Here is a 17,204-nt window from a genome sequence, read left to right as displayed (position 1 = left end):
AAGTTGACTATGTAACATCCACATAGAAAACTTGCCTTGCAAGTTAAGATACATGTTGTGCAAAGTCAACACATTTTTGGAGGTCCTATAGAATGTCGCCACGTAGCTCCTAGATAGATAGTATTTATAGAGGCAAGAATAAAGCCTTCTTTACTCTTGTCAACTCCTTCCTTGCTTCTAATTTAGTTTCAAAGGTCTCTAGTTTCTTTATCTTTTGGCAATAGCCATTCCAATTTCTTTCTTAATATACATATTTAGTTATTTTTATTTTGTTATCTTTCTTTGAAAAAAGTCTCACTTGTTTATTTATTTTTATCAAATTCTTATCCTTGAAAGATTGACAAGGGTGCACTTACAATATTAGAGCTTTGTCTAATGTTGATTAAAAGTGGATTATTCCTTTTTCTTGATAAGACATAAGCGTATTAGAAGTTACAAATTATCCTCTTTTAAATGGATATTTTTCTTAGTATTTTCTTTGTTCTCAAGTCCTCTCTTCTATTTATCTTGAGCAATATTACATTTATTCTCTTTTCTAAGTGTTATCATGGTAGAACTTGCTGAAATGAAGAATGCAATAGAAAAAATGTAAGAGCAATTGAAGGAGTTATTGCTTGCGACGCATCAACTCAATTCACTACTTCATGGAGCAATAAGACTAACAAGAAGTGAAGATATAGAAATGATTAGAGCTACTTGAACATTTGCACCAAATAATGTCCCTTCTCATATGGTAGAACACCCTTCCAATGTTAGAAAACCAAGAATTATCCTACTTGAGAAGTTTGATGGTACCAGATCAAAGTTTAGAGGATTTATTAATCAAGTGTAACTTGTGATTGAACTTCAATTCCAAAGCTATCCAACTCAAATATCGTAAGTTAGATTCATTAATATACTTCTTTCAGGTTTAGCATTATCATAGTTTTTATCTTTTCTTGAATGATAAGATCCAATATTAGATATAGAGGCTTTTTTGACGGAGTTTTGATCCATGTATGGAGAACATGATGCAATTCGTGTTGCAACCAATAAGATCCGTATTTTATGACAAGGTAATCAATCAGTAACGTTGTATGCTTCATAGTTTTGACAACTTGCAACTGATATCAAGTAGGATGATGTTATACTTGTTAGGCAATTTTTCTACAAATTACAATATGATGTAAAAAAAAATTAATATTCAACTTATCTAATCCTCAAACATTGAATCAAGTGATTGACTTTGCTGTGAAGTGTAACAATTGTCTTTTTGAATTTCGATCTGAAAATCATATAAGTAGACCTCAACATGATTATAATTTAATGGCAACAACAACATCTCTTCAACACATATATTTGGAAGTAGAAAATATGCAAATTGATGTGGTATGTTTCAAAACTCTTACTGAGCAAGAAAAGACTTATCATCATCAAGAAAGATTGTTCTTATATTATGGAGAACTTAAGTACACTGCTCAACATTACTCAAAAAAGCAACACAACTATAAAATGAAGAGTATGGCTATCAAAGTAGATAGCATGTTGGAAAACGAGTTTATCCAACTACAATAAGGACTGTATAATTGGAACCTTGTACAACATCTAGTGAAGGTCCTATTCTCTCCTCAGAACCCTCTTTTTATTTTAAGATAAATGTTATTTTAGGACCTAAATATCACAAAGCCTCTGCCTTGTTAGATTTAGAAGCCTCAGCATGTTTTTTAGATGAAAAATTTGTTAAAAGACATAGCATACTTTTAGTGAAGAAAACTAAACCTGTTCATGTAGGAGTCATAGATGGTTGTCCATTGTCTTCAGGAGATGTTACTCATGAAACCCTTCTTATAGAAGTAGCAAATAATGGTCATAGTAGCTTTATAATATTTAATATCATTAGATCTCCCTCCAATGTAGTCATTTTAGGTTTATCATGGCAAGAAAAATATAATCCTAAAATAGATTGGACTTCTTGTAGTCTTGACTTTTCTAAAAGTATAACTAAGAACGTAGTTAATCAAGTAAAAAGTCATAGGTCTAGTTCAATTAAAAATATATTTGTAGGTGCAAGAGCTTTCTTGTATGCTGCAAAAAAAGAATCACCTTGTGTCATTTATGTCGTACCTATTTCTACTGGTAGAAACACTTTAAGTGGCATTCCAAGCCAATATCAAGATTTTCAAGATAAATTTGAGAAGAAGAATGTGGATACTCTTCCAGAACATCATTCCTATGACTACTCAATTGACCTTCAAGAAGAAGCACAACTGCTATTTGGACCAATCTACAGTTTATCACAAAATGAGTTGGCTGAATTCAAAGAGCATATTGAAGAGAATCTGGCCAAGAACTTTATACGCCATTCCAAATCTCTAGTAAGAGTTCCAATTTTATTTAAGAAGAAAAAAGATGGATCATTGCAGATGTGTATCGATTATTGAGGACTCAACAAAATCACCATCAAGAACATGTATCCACTACCTTTGATATCTGGACTCCTTGATCAGTTGAATCAAGCTAAGATCTATACGAAAATAAATCTACGAGGAGCATACAATCTAGTACGCATCAAAGAAGGAGATGAATGGAAGATTGCATTTCAAACAAGGTATGGACATTTCGAATACTTCATATTTTTTGGACTTACAAATGTACGAGCAACATTCCAATATTTAATGAATGATGTCTTTCAAGATTTTTTAAATGATTTTTTTGTCTGTTACCTAGACAACATCTTAATGTATTTTAAGAACACAGAAGAATATGAAATTCATGTTTGTCATGTGTTACAAAAACTAAGAGATGCGGGACTCTATGCCAAGATAGAAAAGTGTATATTTCACACTACTTAAGTAGACTTGTTAGGATATACCATTTCAAATGATGGACTTATAATGGATCCTAAGAAAGTTCAAACTATTATGGATTGGAAGATCTCAAAAACGGTAAGAGATGTCCAATGCTTTTTGAGATTTGTCAACTACTATCGGATCTTCATCAAAGACTTCTTTTAAGTTGTAGCTCCACTTATACATTTGACTTGTAAAGATAAATTTCAATGGAATCAAAAAGTGGAAGTCACATTTGAAGCTTTGAAGACAACCTTTGTTATTCCACCAATCTTGTATCGTGTTGATTTTTTTAAGCCATTTTTTTATGGAAACAAATGCATAAAACTTTGCTTTAGGTGCCATATTGTCATAAATAAAAATAGATGATAAACTTCACTAATAAGCTTTTCATTCCAAAAAAATTTCAACAGTCGAGATCAACAATGAGATCCACGACAAAGAATTCCTTGTAATCATAGATTTGTTTCAAGAATAGTGTCATTATCTAGAAGATGCTCCTAGTTCAATCACTATATATACAAATCACAAGAACTTTGAATATTTTATGTCAACATGTATTTTGAATCATCGCCAAGCCCGTTGAACTATGTCTTTATCAAGATTCAAATTAAAGATCATTTATCGATTGAAAAAATAGCAATGTTTATCAAATACATTCTCTAGATGATCTCACCTTATACCAAAAGAAAGAGATGCTACTTTTGATTAGCAATGAATAATTCTCTTGAAGGCAGAGCAACTTCATCTTCGAGCAATGAAATCAACACTAACTATTGATTCAACTTTCATTAAGCAAGTTTAGTCAAGTATGTCTTCTTATCCTCTTATTTGTGATATTAAGGAAATTCCTTCAAAGTCTCATGGTACTTCCAAGTTTGAATTCAAAAACAATCTATTGTATTTCAAGGGATGCCTATATGTTTCTAAAGATGAAGCTCAATTACGTGTTGTTTAAGCTAGTCATGACTTTCCAACAACAAGATATTTTGGATACAATAAAACTTTGGAATTAATATCTAGAGATTTTAAGTGGTCACAAATGTGGAAGGGTATAAAAAATTTTGTTCAATCATGCAATGTTTGTTCAAGATCAAAAACTCCTCATCATCGATCTTACAGACTTTTTTAACCATTATCTATTCCAGAACAACTATGGTCTTTTGTTTCTATGGATTTCATCACAGATCTTTCAATCTCAAGTGCTTATGATTCTAAATTGGTTATAGTAGATCGTTTTATCAAGATGGCACATTTTATACTTTATACAAAATCTATCATAGGTGAAGAAACAACTAAGCTCTTTCTTGACAATATCTATCACTATCATGGATTATCCAAAGATATTATATCGGATAGGAGAACTTAGTTTGTATCAAGATTTTGGTAGACTCTTTTCAAGATTCTAAAAGTAGATATAAAACTATCTTTGACATTCCATCCTCAAACTGATAGACAAATAAAGTGTGTTGATGAAGTTTTGGAGCAATATTTAAGATGTACCATCAACTACCAACAAGATGATTAAACAACTCTTTTATCATTGGCAGAGTTTGCTAATAATAATACGATACATTCTTCTATAAAAAAAACACCTTTCTTTAGTAATTATGGTTATCATCCATGACTTGATACTTTTGACTTTTCAAAAAGCTAATAATCCTACAACAAAAGATTTGGCAAATCATTTGTCAGAGCTATATACAACAATGAAGGCACAGTTAAAAAAAGTTCAAGAACAACAAAAGATGAATGCAGATGTCTATCGAAAGAAACAACCACCATTCCACATGGGTGATAAGGTATGGTTATTTTATTGTAATATCAAGACCACTCGTCCTTATGATAAGTTGGACTATTATAGACTTAACAATTTCCTATTTCTGCACAAATCAATCTAGTTGCATATCGTTTATACCTACTAGAGTCAATAAAAATCCATCCAATATTCCACGTGTCTCTTCTTAAATCATACAAGAGAGTGGACATACCAAGAAGTAGACAAACTCCACCTCCTTATATAGAAGTGGATAATAATGAAGAGTTTGAAATAGAAGAAGTTCTAGATTCAAGGCGGTGCCAAAATAAATTTGAATATCTTATCTATTGATATGAATATGACATTAGTGAATGCACATGAGAGCCAATAAAGAAGCTTGCAAATGCAACAAAGACAGTGGAGGCTTTTCATTAATGACATCCATGAAAATCAAGTTGAAAACCTTTCTTATAAAAAAAACAAGATCTAGGTAAGATAACATTCTACTTTCAATCTTTGTTTATAGCTTTTTTGTAGTTGTGATGCTAAGGAGATGGAGAATCAACAACTAGTGAGTTTGACTAAGGAGCCTTCATTTGTTGATCAGCCAGATGAGACATTACAATTGTCACAACCTTCAAGACGATGTAATCAAAATGAAGATCCTCAAAAATGACATGTTTTTTCTCGAATAAATGGCAAGATACAACGCGTTTGGTATTACGACCTTGGAAAGAACTCCCAATGTTTGGTGATTTTACTAGAGGTAGGAACAACTCTTGACAGTGTTTTAAATATTTTATTTGAAGGAAGTTATGAAGGCCTCAACAATGATCAAATAATTGGGTGGTCTTTCTGTCCTAGTATATGACACTATTGATAGTTGAGAGGCCCTATCAATCATCTTCAAAGAGAACAAAGATCAGAGTATGTAGCAAATATAATTTTTTGCATCTCAGACTTCTTCGATATGTGATCACCGTTCTTTGTGGAATTCATCTCTAAAAGGGGAGATAATGTCACAAACATATATTTATTGTAATTATTATCTATATGATATGAATAGATAGAAGTAGATAAAAGTAAATTAATTTTATAATATCTTTTAGAAAAGCTTCGTAGAAGCTTCATAGATACTACTTTGACTTTACATGTGTTTATACTTGATTGATAGGTTAGAAATTTGGTCAATAAGTTAACCACATGCCACATATGTTGGTAGCTTGCGGAACAAGTTGACTATATGGTACCTGCATAGAAAACTTGCCTTGCAAGTTAAGCTACATGTTTTGCAAAGTCAACACATTTTTGGACGTCCTATAGAATGTTGCCACATAGCTCTTGGGTAGATAGTATAGATAGAGGTAAGAGTGAAGCCTTCTTCATTCTTATCAACTCTTTTCTTACTTCTAGTCTAGTTTCAAGGGTCTCTAATTTCCTTGTCTTTTGGCAATAGCCATTCTAGTTTCTTTTTTAATATAAATATTTACTTATTTCTATTTTGATATCTTTCTTTGAAAAAAGTCTCACTTTTTATTTATTTTTATCAAGTTCTTATCCTTAACAATATCATTATAATATGACATGTTTATAGTTATTTGTGATTATTATTTTACTTATTCTAGAATTCCTTTCTATATAAACCTGTATAGGAAAATTCTAATATAGGAAAAGACTAAGTGCATGAGTTTTATTTGTTAGGATCACATAATTAACTGTATTCCAAACCACTAAAATACTAAGAAATACTACGATATTTTTTCCCAGTAACAATTCTCCTTCATCAACTGATAACAACAATATGTAACCCTGCACTCTCAAAAGACCTCTTAAAATACAATAATTTCTATCCAACACCAAAAATAACAGATTTCACTCACATAATCTGAATTCACATAATTTCTGTAATCACAGACTTCTTCTGTCCAAACACACAAAGCTCTCAATAAACAACAATCATAATCTTTTAATAACTCCTCATATAATTCAATCACTCTGTACTCCAATTACATAATCAATAACTCACAAATCAATCTTTGATTTATTCCACAGACTCACTTCTCAGTATTCAAAAACTATCCATTACTCTTCAATAATAAAGAAACAAAGAGACAAAGACGTAAAGAGGTAGTACCAAGCTTACCCTGGCTCATGACTATCACAGTCTCGCCTCCCAACAAACTTCTACAACTCTTATATAATGCCTCTTGATTTCTAGATTCTAACCGTAATCCTGTAATTAACTACTTTTAAAAACTAAATCAATCATCCGTCTTCTTGAACTGACTATTCTATGGATTATTAGTCTATTTTACCAATATCTTACAAAAATAAACTAATATCTATTCTACATTATTGAAGAAAGAGAAGTTAGAGCAACAAAACTTAGCATCAGCAAGGTTACACATAAAGTGGAGTAAGATGACTCTCACTTCCAACACTCTTTATTTGTAGCTAGAATTTACATCTATTATAGATAAACTTTGTCTACAATCATTTTCATCTTTCTTTTTTACATCCAACTAAATCCTAGATTCTTCTTAATCTAGCCACTACCTAAAAATCCTAGCCACTATCATAGTAACATCTTTTAATCCTTTATTATCTTTTAACTATTAATAATTTATTATGGTTTAACTCTATGTCGTGGCAACTATGTAAGATCTTGTTGATGTTTAACACTCTCACTTTTCTAATTATCAAAGGCTTTTAAGTCTAATGCTTCTATCAATTCCTAGTGTCTATCTTTTATTAATATTTTTATAAGCACATCAACAAAGATATCTTTTGTAGTAAAATACTTCATACTAATTACTCCATCTATAATTTTTTTTTATATGAAATCATATTAAACATCAATGTGCTTGGTTCTTGAATGGTGCTTTAGATTCTTAGTAAATACAAGATATTTTTTATTGTCACATATTATTGAAGTTGCTTTCAATTATATTAATCCAATATCTTTTGAAAGTTGTCTTATCCAATATGCTTCCATTGCATAATAACTTGCTGCCATGTACTCAGTTTCTATGGTTGATCGTACAATGGTAGATTGTCTCTTAAAATTCCATAAAATAGCTCCCACTCTAATAAAGAATATATATCATATTGTGGATCTTCTATCATTTGAATCTCCAACCCAATCCATATCACAATAACCTTTCAAATCAATGTTTCTACCATCAAGGCATAATTTGAAGTTCTTTGTACCTTTTAAATACATCAATATCTTTTTTACTGTTGTCCAATGCAAAAGTCATGTTTTAGACATGTATTAGCTCATAACACTCACACTAAATGTAAAATCTACTCTTATAGCCACCATTATATACATAAGTGGGCCTATTACTACTTTGTATAGAATACTTTATATTTCATATTTGGCTTATCCATACTCTTCATTTGTGAGCTTCATCAACTTTAAATTGGTGTCTAAAGGTGTTTCAATAAACTTGCACCCCTCCATGTTGAATCATTTTACCACTCTTTCAATGTACTTGATTTATTTTATTATAATGGTCTTATTACCATGATCTCTTACAAACTCTACTCTTAAGCAATAGTGCTCTCTCAAATCACTCATCTCATATTTTTTTTTCTAATATGGCTTTCATCCAATCCATCTTTTTCATATTATTAGCCAACATCAATATAGAAGATTACAATTAGAAACATAAAAGATTACAATTAACAAGAACTCTTTCGATTGCATCATATATAGTGAATGATCAACCTTAATTCTTACAAATCCCTTATTGACAAAAAATGTATCAATATGTTGGTACCAAGCTCTTGGTAATTGTTTCAATCTATACAAGGATTTCTTCAGCTTATATACAAGGTGTTCTTTGCTTTATTATAAAAATCCTTGAGATTGGTCTATGTAAATGTCTTCTACTATTTTTCCATTCAAAAAGGTCGTCTTCACATCTATTTAGTGTATTTCCAAATCCATTGCTATCCAAATTGCCACAATGGTCTTAATGGTGGTGAATTTGGTAATGGGTGCTCTGAATCATCAGATTGACTCACTAGTTGTTTTAGGACAAAAGAATGCATGTAGAGTGCCAAAATTATAATTATTAGGTAAAGATGTGCTTAGAAGATGTTAAAGAAAGAAAAATAGTATTAGTGGAGAAGAAATGGAGTCTTGATAAGTCTTGGAGGTAATTATTTTAGTTAGTTTAGTATTTTTACTTATTATTGAGGAGTAAGGATTAGTTACTAAAATCAATATTTATATTGATCTTATATCTATATGTATTACTTATGCAAAAACTATAAATTTTAGTTAATAGTTAAAAGAAGCATGAGAAAGAACCTCATGTCTTTTTAGTTACTTATATAAAAAGTAGAATTTATGGTAGATTTAAAATGATTCTATTACTATAAAAAATTAATAATATAGGAAATTATATACTTAAATTTCTATTAGAATTATAAAAATATTATAGGAATTTTTAGAATTTATTTAGAATTTATTTAGAATTTTCTATGATTTTTTAGGGTAATTTTTGAGACCTTGATAAAATTGAGTTTTACCACTTGGGGAGCCATTATGAAGAAATGGAGCAAAGTTTGAAGGCCACACACTATTTCTAAGCTAATTGGGTGCTTTTGAACACCATGGTGAAGTCAAAAATGCAAAATATTAATTCTACTAGTAGAAAATAGGAAGACCAGCAGCTAGTATAGTCCTTGTAAAAAGGGAGGTATACAAGTCCCATATGGATTGTAGCACCTTGGATGTAGGTAGGAAGATAAGACTAAAGCCTCAAGGCCTCTTTAGGCAACTGATATACACTACATGTGAGCCTTGGTAAGGCTCGAACCCTTGATCTATAAGCAAATTACCCTTGAGGTAAAATATTTTCACTTCACTTTTTAATTATTTACTCCCTATTTTTTAAAACTTCATAACTTACTCATAGTAATTCGGATTTATATGTTTCTTATGTCATTGGAAAGATAATAAAATTTACTATCTAAAAATTTATGTTTTATTTTTTACTTTTACTTTTTACTAGGTGAAAATATAGTGAATAGACTGTGACTTAGTTTTTAATTGTGTACTTGCTTCATGTCATTCATTTCAATTTTTTTGTGGTTTTTCATCTTTTTTTCTTGTTAATTTCTTACTTTCCTTTATACCTACAATTACAAGTAACTCTTAATTGAAGCCATCTTGTAACTAGGATTGAAGAGTGAAATTTACACTCACAGGTGCATAAATCTCATTGAAGTCAATATCAACAACTACTGAATATCTTTTGACAATGAATCTTATCTTTTGCCTTACTACCACATCTATTGCATGTCTTTTAGTTATAAATATCCACTTACAACCAATACTAGATCGATTTGCTAAAAGAGGTGTCAATTTCCATGTAGCTTTATTTATAAGACATTGGCATTCTTCTTCCATAGCCTTCTCCTACTTGATTGCATCTTGGAACTTCATAGCATCACACAAAGACAATGGATCAATAAAAAAAGTAACATTTGTATATTCTTCACTTATTTGAAGAAAGATGTGATTCTTCTATCATTTGCCTTGAGGTCTTATTCTCTCAAGAAATATCTTCTTTCGTTTGAATAATATTCAATTTATTGTACTTGAAGTTTTCTTCCAAGCTTCTTCATCCTTAAAGCTTGTCTTTTTTTACTTAAAAATTGATACTCTTTATGATCATCATCATTATAATCTTTAACATCTTCATTCTTAGTCCTAGGAATTTTTAAGGCCTTCTTTTTCATCTTCTCTACCTCTTCATCTTCATTCACATTTCCACCATTTTTATTATCTTCATCTTTTTGTTTCTTTGCTAAATTTGAAGATAATTCCACAAATACACTATTATTCTCACTTATATACATCTTCAAGTGCTTGCAAGTACTCTTATGCTTTAAAAATTTAACATCACCACTTTTGATGATGTTTTTGATATCCAAATATATTAGCCTATATGCCTTAGTATCTTCATAATATCTTAAGAAAATATACTTTGTACCTTTTGCATCAAGTTTGGACCTCATACAATCTAGTATCTTTGCATATGCAATGCATCTAAAAGTCTTCATATCTGAAATGTAAGATTTACTTCCACTTCAAGCTTCTTCTGATATCATTGATGAAGAATATTTGTTGGACATCTATTCTTTGTGTATATTGCATTCACTGTAGCTTTTACCCAAAACTCATAATCAAGATTTTGAGTATGAAGCATGCTTCTTACCATCTCCACAATAATTCAATTTATCATTTCAGCAACACTATTTTGTTGTAGAATATATGGAGTTGTTGTTTGTCTAGCCATTCCTTCATTCTTCAAATAAATATCAAATTACTTAGATATGTACTCACATCTATTGTCCAAATACAATACCTTAATCTTGCACTCACTTTATTTTTCAACAAGTGCTTTAAATTCCTTAAACTTCTAAAAGCAATCATTTTTTGCTTTAATAATGTATATCCAATTTTTTTAAGAAATCATCAATGAAAATAAAGAATTACCTAGTTCTTCCAATATTTTTATTCTTCATAAATCTACATACATTAGAATGGATAATCTCCAATAACTTTGTAGTACATATTATTATACCACTTAGAAATAAAGCCCTTTTATTATTTTTCTTATATGCATCTTTTATATGCAAGTTATATTACATTTTAGCTTATTTTACCAAGATTTAAGCCACTTACCATAGACTTAAGCTTTTCCATGTTTGTAGAATAGATATTAGTTTGTTTTTGTAAGATATTGATAAAATAGACTAATAGTCTATAGAATAGTCAGTTCAGGAAGAGAAATGTTTAACTTACTTATTAAAAGCAGTTAATTATAAAATTACAATTAGAATTTGAGAATAGAGAGTAAGTATATAGGAGTTGTAGAAGTTAGTGTGAGTGCTAGACTATGATAGTCATGAGCCGGGATAAGCTTGGTGCTACCTTTTTATTTCTTTGTTGTTGAAGAGTAATAGATAATTTTTGAATACTGAAAAGTGAATTTGTGGAATAAATCACAAATTGATTTATGAGTTATTGATTATATAATTGGAGTATTGTGTGATTGAATTATATAAAAAGTTATTGGAAGATTGATTATGGATAGAAGATTATGATTGTTATTTATTGAGAGCTATGTGTTTCGACATAAGAAGTCTGTGATTACAAAAATTATGTGAATCTAAATTAGTTGGAGTGAAGTCTGTTGTTTCTGGTGTTGGATGGAATTTATGTAATTTGAGTGGTCATTTGAGAGTGTAGGATTGCACATTATTGTTATCAGTTGATGAAAGAGTATTGTTACTGGGAGAAAGCATTGTAGTATTTCTTAGTGTTTTAGTGGTTTGGATTACAATTAATTGTATGACCCTAACGTGTAAGCTCATGCAATAGTCTCTTCTTGTGTTAAAAATCCCCTCTATGGGTTTATTCTGAAAGAAATTTGTAGAATAAGTAAAACAAAAATTACATTTTAGTGCTGTTACCAGAAATTAATAATAGTATTGAGTGTTAGGAATTAATTACCGGATGAGTCGATAGGAAATAAGAAGTAGACTTAGTAGAATATAATGATAGAGTATGGTTATTAAAAGTGAGAACTTAATAGTAAAGAGAATACGACAATAAAAAGAAAGAATAGAAAGATTGCAAGTAAGAAATTTATTGCTTAACAAGTAAGAACAAAAGTTAAAAAGAAAACATCGACAGAGTTGGATTAAGCCATGGTTGCATGCCTGTCGGCACATCTAAGTGTACCCAGAAGCCGATCGACATTTAATATTTTAGAAGTATATACCATTAGAAAAATTATCAAGAGCACTCGTGGAGAATTGGAACAATAGACCAATGTTTCTTGTGAGGCCATTTACTATAAGTGGAGAAATCACAAAAGAATTGGATACTCCTTTGAATACGTTTTTAATAACAAAAGCTGTCGATTCTATCAAAAATGGTTCCATAGAGTGGCATACATTACTAGTCAATAAGGGCCAATTCAGAGTATTTCAAAATCCATCGTTTCACCTCCAATTCGACCGAATAACTTATTAGAGGATAATAATAATAGCAAATTGAGGAAACTTAAAAGTTCAAAACAATCAATTGGAAAAAGTGCCGGTTATTTTAACAAAAGATTAAGTAGTACATTATTTTCTTGAATGGCAACGAGTGGTTCAGTAGTTCCAATAGTAGTACAAATAGATGATGTGAGCAATCGTACAATGAGTGTGGCTCTATTAGCTACTTTTAGGGATTTTTTGGGTGCAGATCCTGATCAACATTTGTCTCAATTTTTGATAGCATGTATAACCAATAATAGAAGAATCAAAGATATTTAATTATGATGGTTGCCAATAACTTTAAAGGACACACCATTTGAATGGTACAACTCCCAATAAGTAGATCAATTTCTAAATTAGAAAGCATTGAAGAATGTATTTTTAATCCATTTTTGGCCAATTAGTTTTGAAGATCACCTTTGAGAGAGGTTAATGAACAGCAAAATGATCCTAGAGGAGGCGGTGGAATCGTACCATGGCTGGATGGCCAATATACTCAGTAAGTGGCCGAATCACCAAATATAGGAGACATTTATCTTATCCATATTAATCAATGGTTTATACCCACTAAAAATAAAAATATTTATAAAAAAAGCTCGATTCGATATGGTGTCTGCATCCCCTAATAGAGCCAAGGTTTAGAAGGAATATCATTATGATCAATTTTTATCTGGAGGAGACATTATGATTCTAGTTCATGGCAGTTATCAAAATTTGACTTGGAATGGATTAGTAGATAGTTATCTATGAAGGTTAGATACAAGGGCCAATTCCAATGCCAATATTGAGGAACGAGTTAATATCACCTAATTGTAAGCTATACCACCAAATGTGACAATAGCGTATGCTCTTTATTTTCCATATCAACAAGCATTAACTATAGCAGAATTACCAATAATACCAACCTCAAAAGATTCCAATGAAACCTTGTTATTGAACTCGATGAAGAAAATGGAAAAAATGGCCATTAATATGGCTAATGATAAGGAGAAGAGGTAAAAGCCTACCAATACTAGGACCAATATAAGGTGCAATAATTATAAGGACCACGGTCATTTCATAACAGAATGCCCTTCACCCTCACAAATGATGGATCAATGTACATTTTACGAAGGAAAATACTTAACAGCTAATTGTTGGAATTGACAAAAGCACCAACAATTCAGTAATCAGACTATGATTCCATCAACTCCGTAGGATGTCAATCAAGTTCAAACAAAAAATATGTTTGGATGGAATGGAAATCGAACTAATCCAAAAAATTGAGCATTCAATAACTTCCAAAGTTCTAATTTTAATCAAGGGTCTTTATTGAACCTCTAAAACTATGGTAAGGAGCAATAGAGGTATCAGCAATATGCTCTAACGGTGCCATCGAATCAAGTTCCCTCTGTACTAACGGGACAACCAAGATCATTTTCTAATCCTACATAGAACAAGCCTAGTAGGTATATACCATTGAAAACACCCAATATGCCTGATGGGGGTGTAAGAAGACCACTTCATTATTTTTGTTGCAGACAAATTGGTCATTATAGAAGTAAATGTCCCAATCCCAGAGCCATTGACAATTATGCACCAGTTTGTGGCAATTACAAGCAATTGCGGCATACGTATCAACAATGTAATGCTTCATTCAATTTCAATAATTGAGATCAACTGATCTAAAGCCAAGAAAAAATCGAGGAGATAAATCAAGGTCTTTAAGATTCTCCAATAAATCGGATAAAATGTGTCCAAGACATTCTTATTAAGAGTTAGTAAAAGAAGAAAGGACCAATTCAACATTTGGGTGATCATGAAGCGAAAGGCCAATTGGACCCAATTATAAGGCCATCCAATCTAGGTCCTGATATGGACTCTTTACTCAATATGAGACTTGAATCAGTTGTGCAACCTAATAAGGTGCCGATTACGGATGCTTTGGTTCCGTTCCAAGCTATTTTATTTTCTACGCAGTTTTGGAAAACTTCTTATCTATTGAAAGATCTTCTCGAGAACAGGGATTCTAAGGAAGCTCCAGCTGCTATTCTAATTTCGAGTCCAGGGTGGAAGAATATCTTACCTCTCTGAGTTAAATTCAAATCAATGAAAAGAAAGAGGGCATTAGGAATTACCCTAAATATGAAACCTTATGACATTCTGAAGGATCTGAAAGCTATTTGGCCTTCTATTTCTATGAGACAACTTCTAGCAGTTGCACCAAAGTATCATTCTACATTGAATTCATCGTTAACACGGCATAGGTAATGTAATAAAAAAGTTTGTAAAGTCAATTTGAACCTTGATCCAGGTGCACCAACCATTGATATATCGATTGATGGTGTTATGATCTCTGGAGTTGAAATGGATGGTAGTTCTAACATTAATTTAATGAATGCTGATACAATAGATGTTTTAGATTTGGAACACTTAATACCCATGACATTAATATTATGGATGGCAGATCATAGCCATGTTAAAGCAATGGATATTTTATGGAGTATTCAAACTATAATTGCTGGTACTGCATATAAAATTGACTATATCATCTTTCAGCTACAATGTTCGACTTTATCGTTTTAAATTTTATTAGAACAACTCTGGCTTTATCAAGCAAAGGCCAAGAATGATTGAGGTCAAGGTACTTTGATAATTGGCAAAGATAGAGATAAAATGGTGTTACAAATGTACCTAGTATACTATCATAGGGAATCTCAATTGCCAGCATGTGAATTGATGTCGGACAATGAGCTTAGCTCCGATGATGATACCATAGTATCAATTACGATGTTGTATGGAGTGATTTGCTATTTGGAAATACATTGGGTATCTAGCTATAGAGAGTGTAGCTTAAACCTTTATATGAATCTTGTCTTAGCTTCCAAAACTCCTTTATTTTGCATAAAAACTCAAAATATAATAAAATCCCTTCAAAACAAGTTTTTCTCGCAATGGGTTTTCTTTTTCCAAACTTTAGAAATTCATAACTCTTGATTTAATTATTTTTTTTGTCTCAAATTTATAAGATATGTAGAATTCACCCTTAACTTTTATCACAACAAAAAACAACTATAAATTCACCTTCGATCTTTTGGTATCTAAGAAATCCTAACAGATGCTCTAAACCCTAATCTACAAGCACCTGAGCACTATTTTCTTAATATCTCAAGAATCCAATACTCAAATATCATAAAAATTATGTACAAAGTTTATTAACACGAATTTACATATTTCTTAAAGTTTTGAATCAAAACCTTATCAAATTGCTCAAGATATAGCTCAAGTCACAACCACTAGTAAATCGGGTCACTTACTACCTTAGATTGCATGCACTGACTTCAAAATCCAATAACTCCTTCTTCCAACTTGGAATCTAGTAAACATTATGTTAAAAGGGTAGCAGCAAAAGTGGTCTCTCCAATTGCAGTTGTCAATCCTCAATTGCTATTCGTACGCGTGCGTTATGCCAAAAAGAAATACAGTAGCTCCCAAATCAATACCTTAACTTTGAGCACTTATATTTCCTTCATATAAACTCCAAACTATACAAAATTTTCACCAAAACCATAGCCAAAAACCTAAACTTGCTGACTTTAGCCTTCAAAGCTTGAATGGCCCCAAAAAACTAACCCTAATCTCCAATATGGCCTCGGGCAGCCTCCTCAAAGCCCATTGGTCATGATTTTTGACCAAAAGGAATGGAGATTTTCATCATCGATCTCCATTCATCTATATTGGTACCCTAATTACTCCTTTTACTACCAAAATCCTTCTTCAATCTTTTTTCTTATAAGATTTATATAAATTATACTCTAAGCACCAAATTAAAGAACCAAAATAAGTTTTCAAAAGTCACCAATGTCTAACAAAGGTGACTCTAAATATTTAGAAGTTACTATCAACCAAAACCAATGTTAAAAGCCATTATCAAAAGAAATTAAAATTATAAAAATTCTATAGTAATCTTTTTAAACAACTTCTTTTCAAGGTAATAATCAAATTATATTCTATAACCAACTAAAATCTACTAACATGGCTCTTACCATATTACTTAGTAAATTATATATTAAGTACATATTTACATTATTTTCATATAGTAGCCAAACTTTAACACGACACCAATACAAAATAGTGAGTGGGTTTCTCCAATCGTGATGGTGCCAAAAAAGAATGGAAAAATTTGCATTTGTTAGGATTTTCAGAAACTTAATGGAGCCATTAAGAAAGATTACTTTCTATTGCCTTTCACGAATAGTATATTAGATGCCATAGTAGGTCACAAATATTATTCGTTCCTCAATGGATTTTTTGGATATAATCAAGTTCAATTCCAATGAAAGACCAACTCAAGATGACCTTTATTACAGGTTGAAGCACATTTACTTATTGTGTGATGCCTTTTGGGTTATGTAACGCCCTAGCCATGTTTTAGAGAGTGATGACTCAAGCCTTCAAAGACTATCTCTGGATATTTATGGAGATCTTTTTAAATGACTTCTATGCATTTAGTACAAAATAAGACCATCTTACTTGTCTAGATAAATTTTTGGCTTAGTGTGCTAAGT

This window comes from Physcomitrium patens, chromosome 26, assembly GCF_059467195.1.
Source record: "Physcomitrium patens ecotype Gransden chromosome 26, ASM5946719v1, whole genome shotgun sequence".
NCBI lineage: Eukaryota > Viridiplantae > Streptophyta > Bryopsida > Funariales > Funariaceae > Physcomitrium > Physcomitrium patens.
This window is presented reverse-complemented; position numbering follows the sequence as displayed.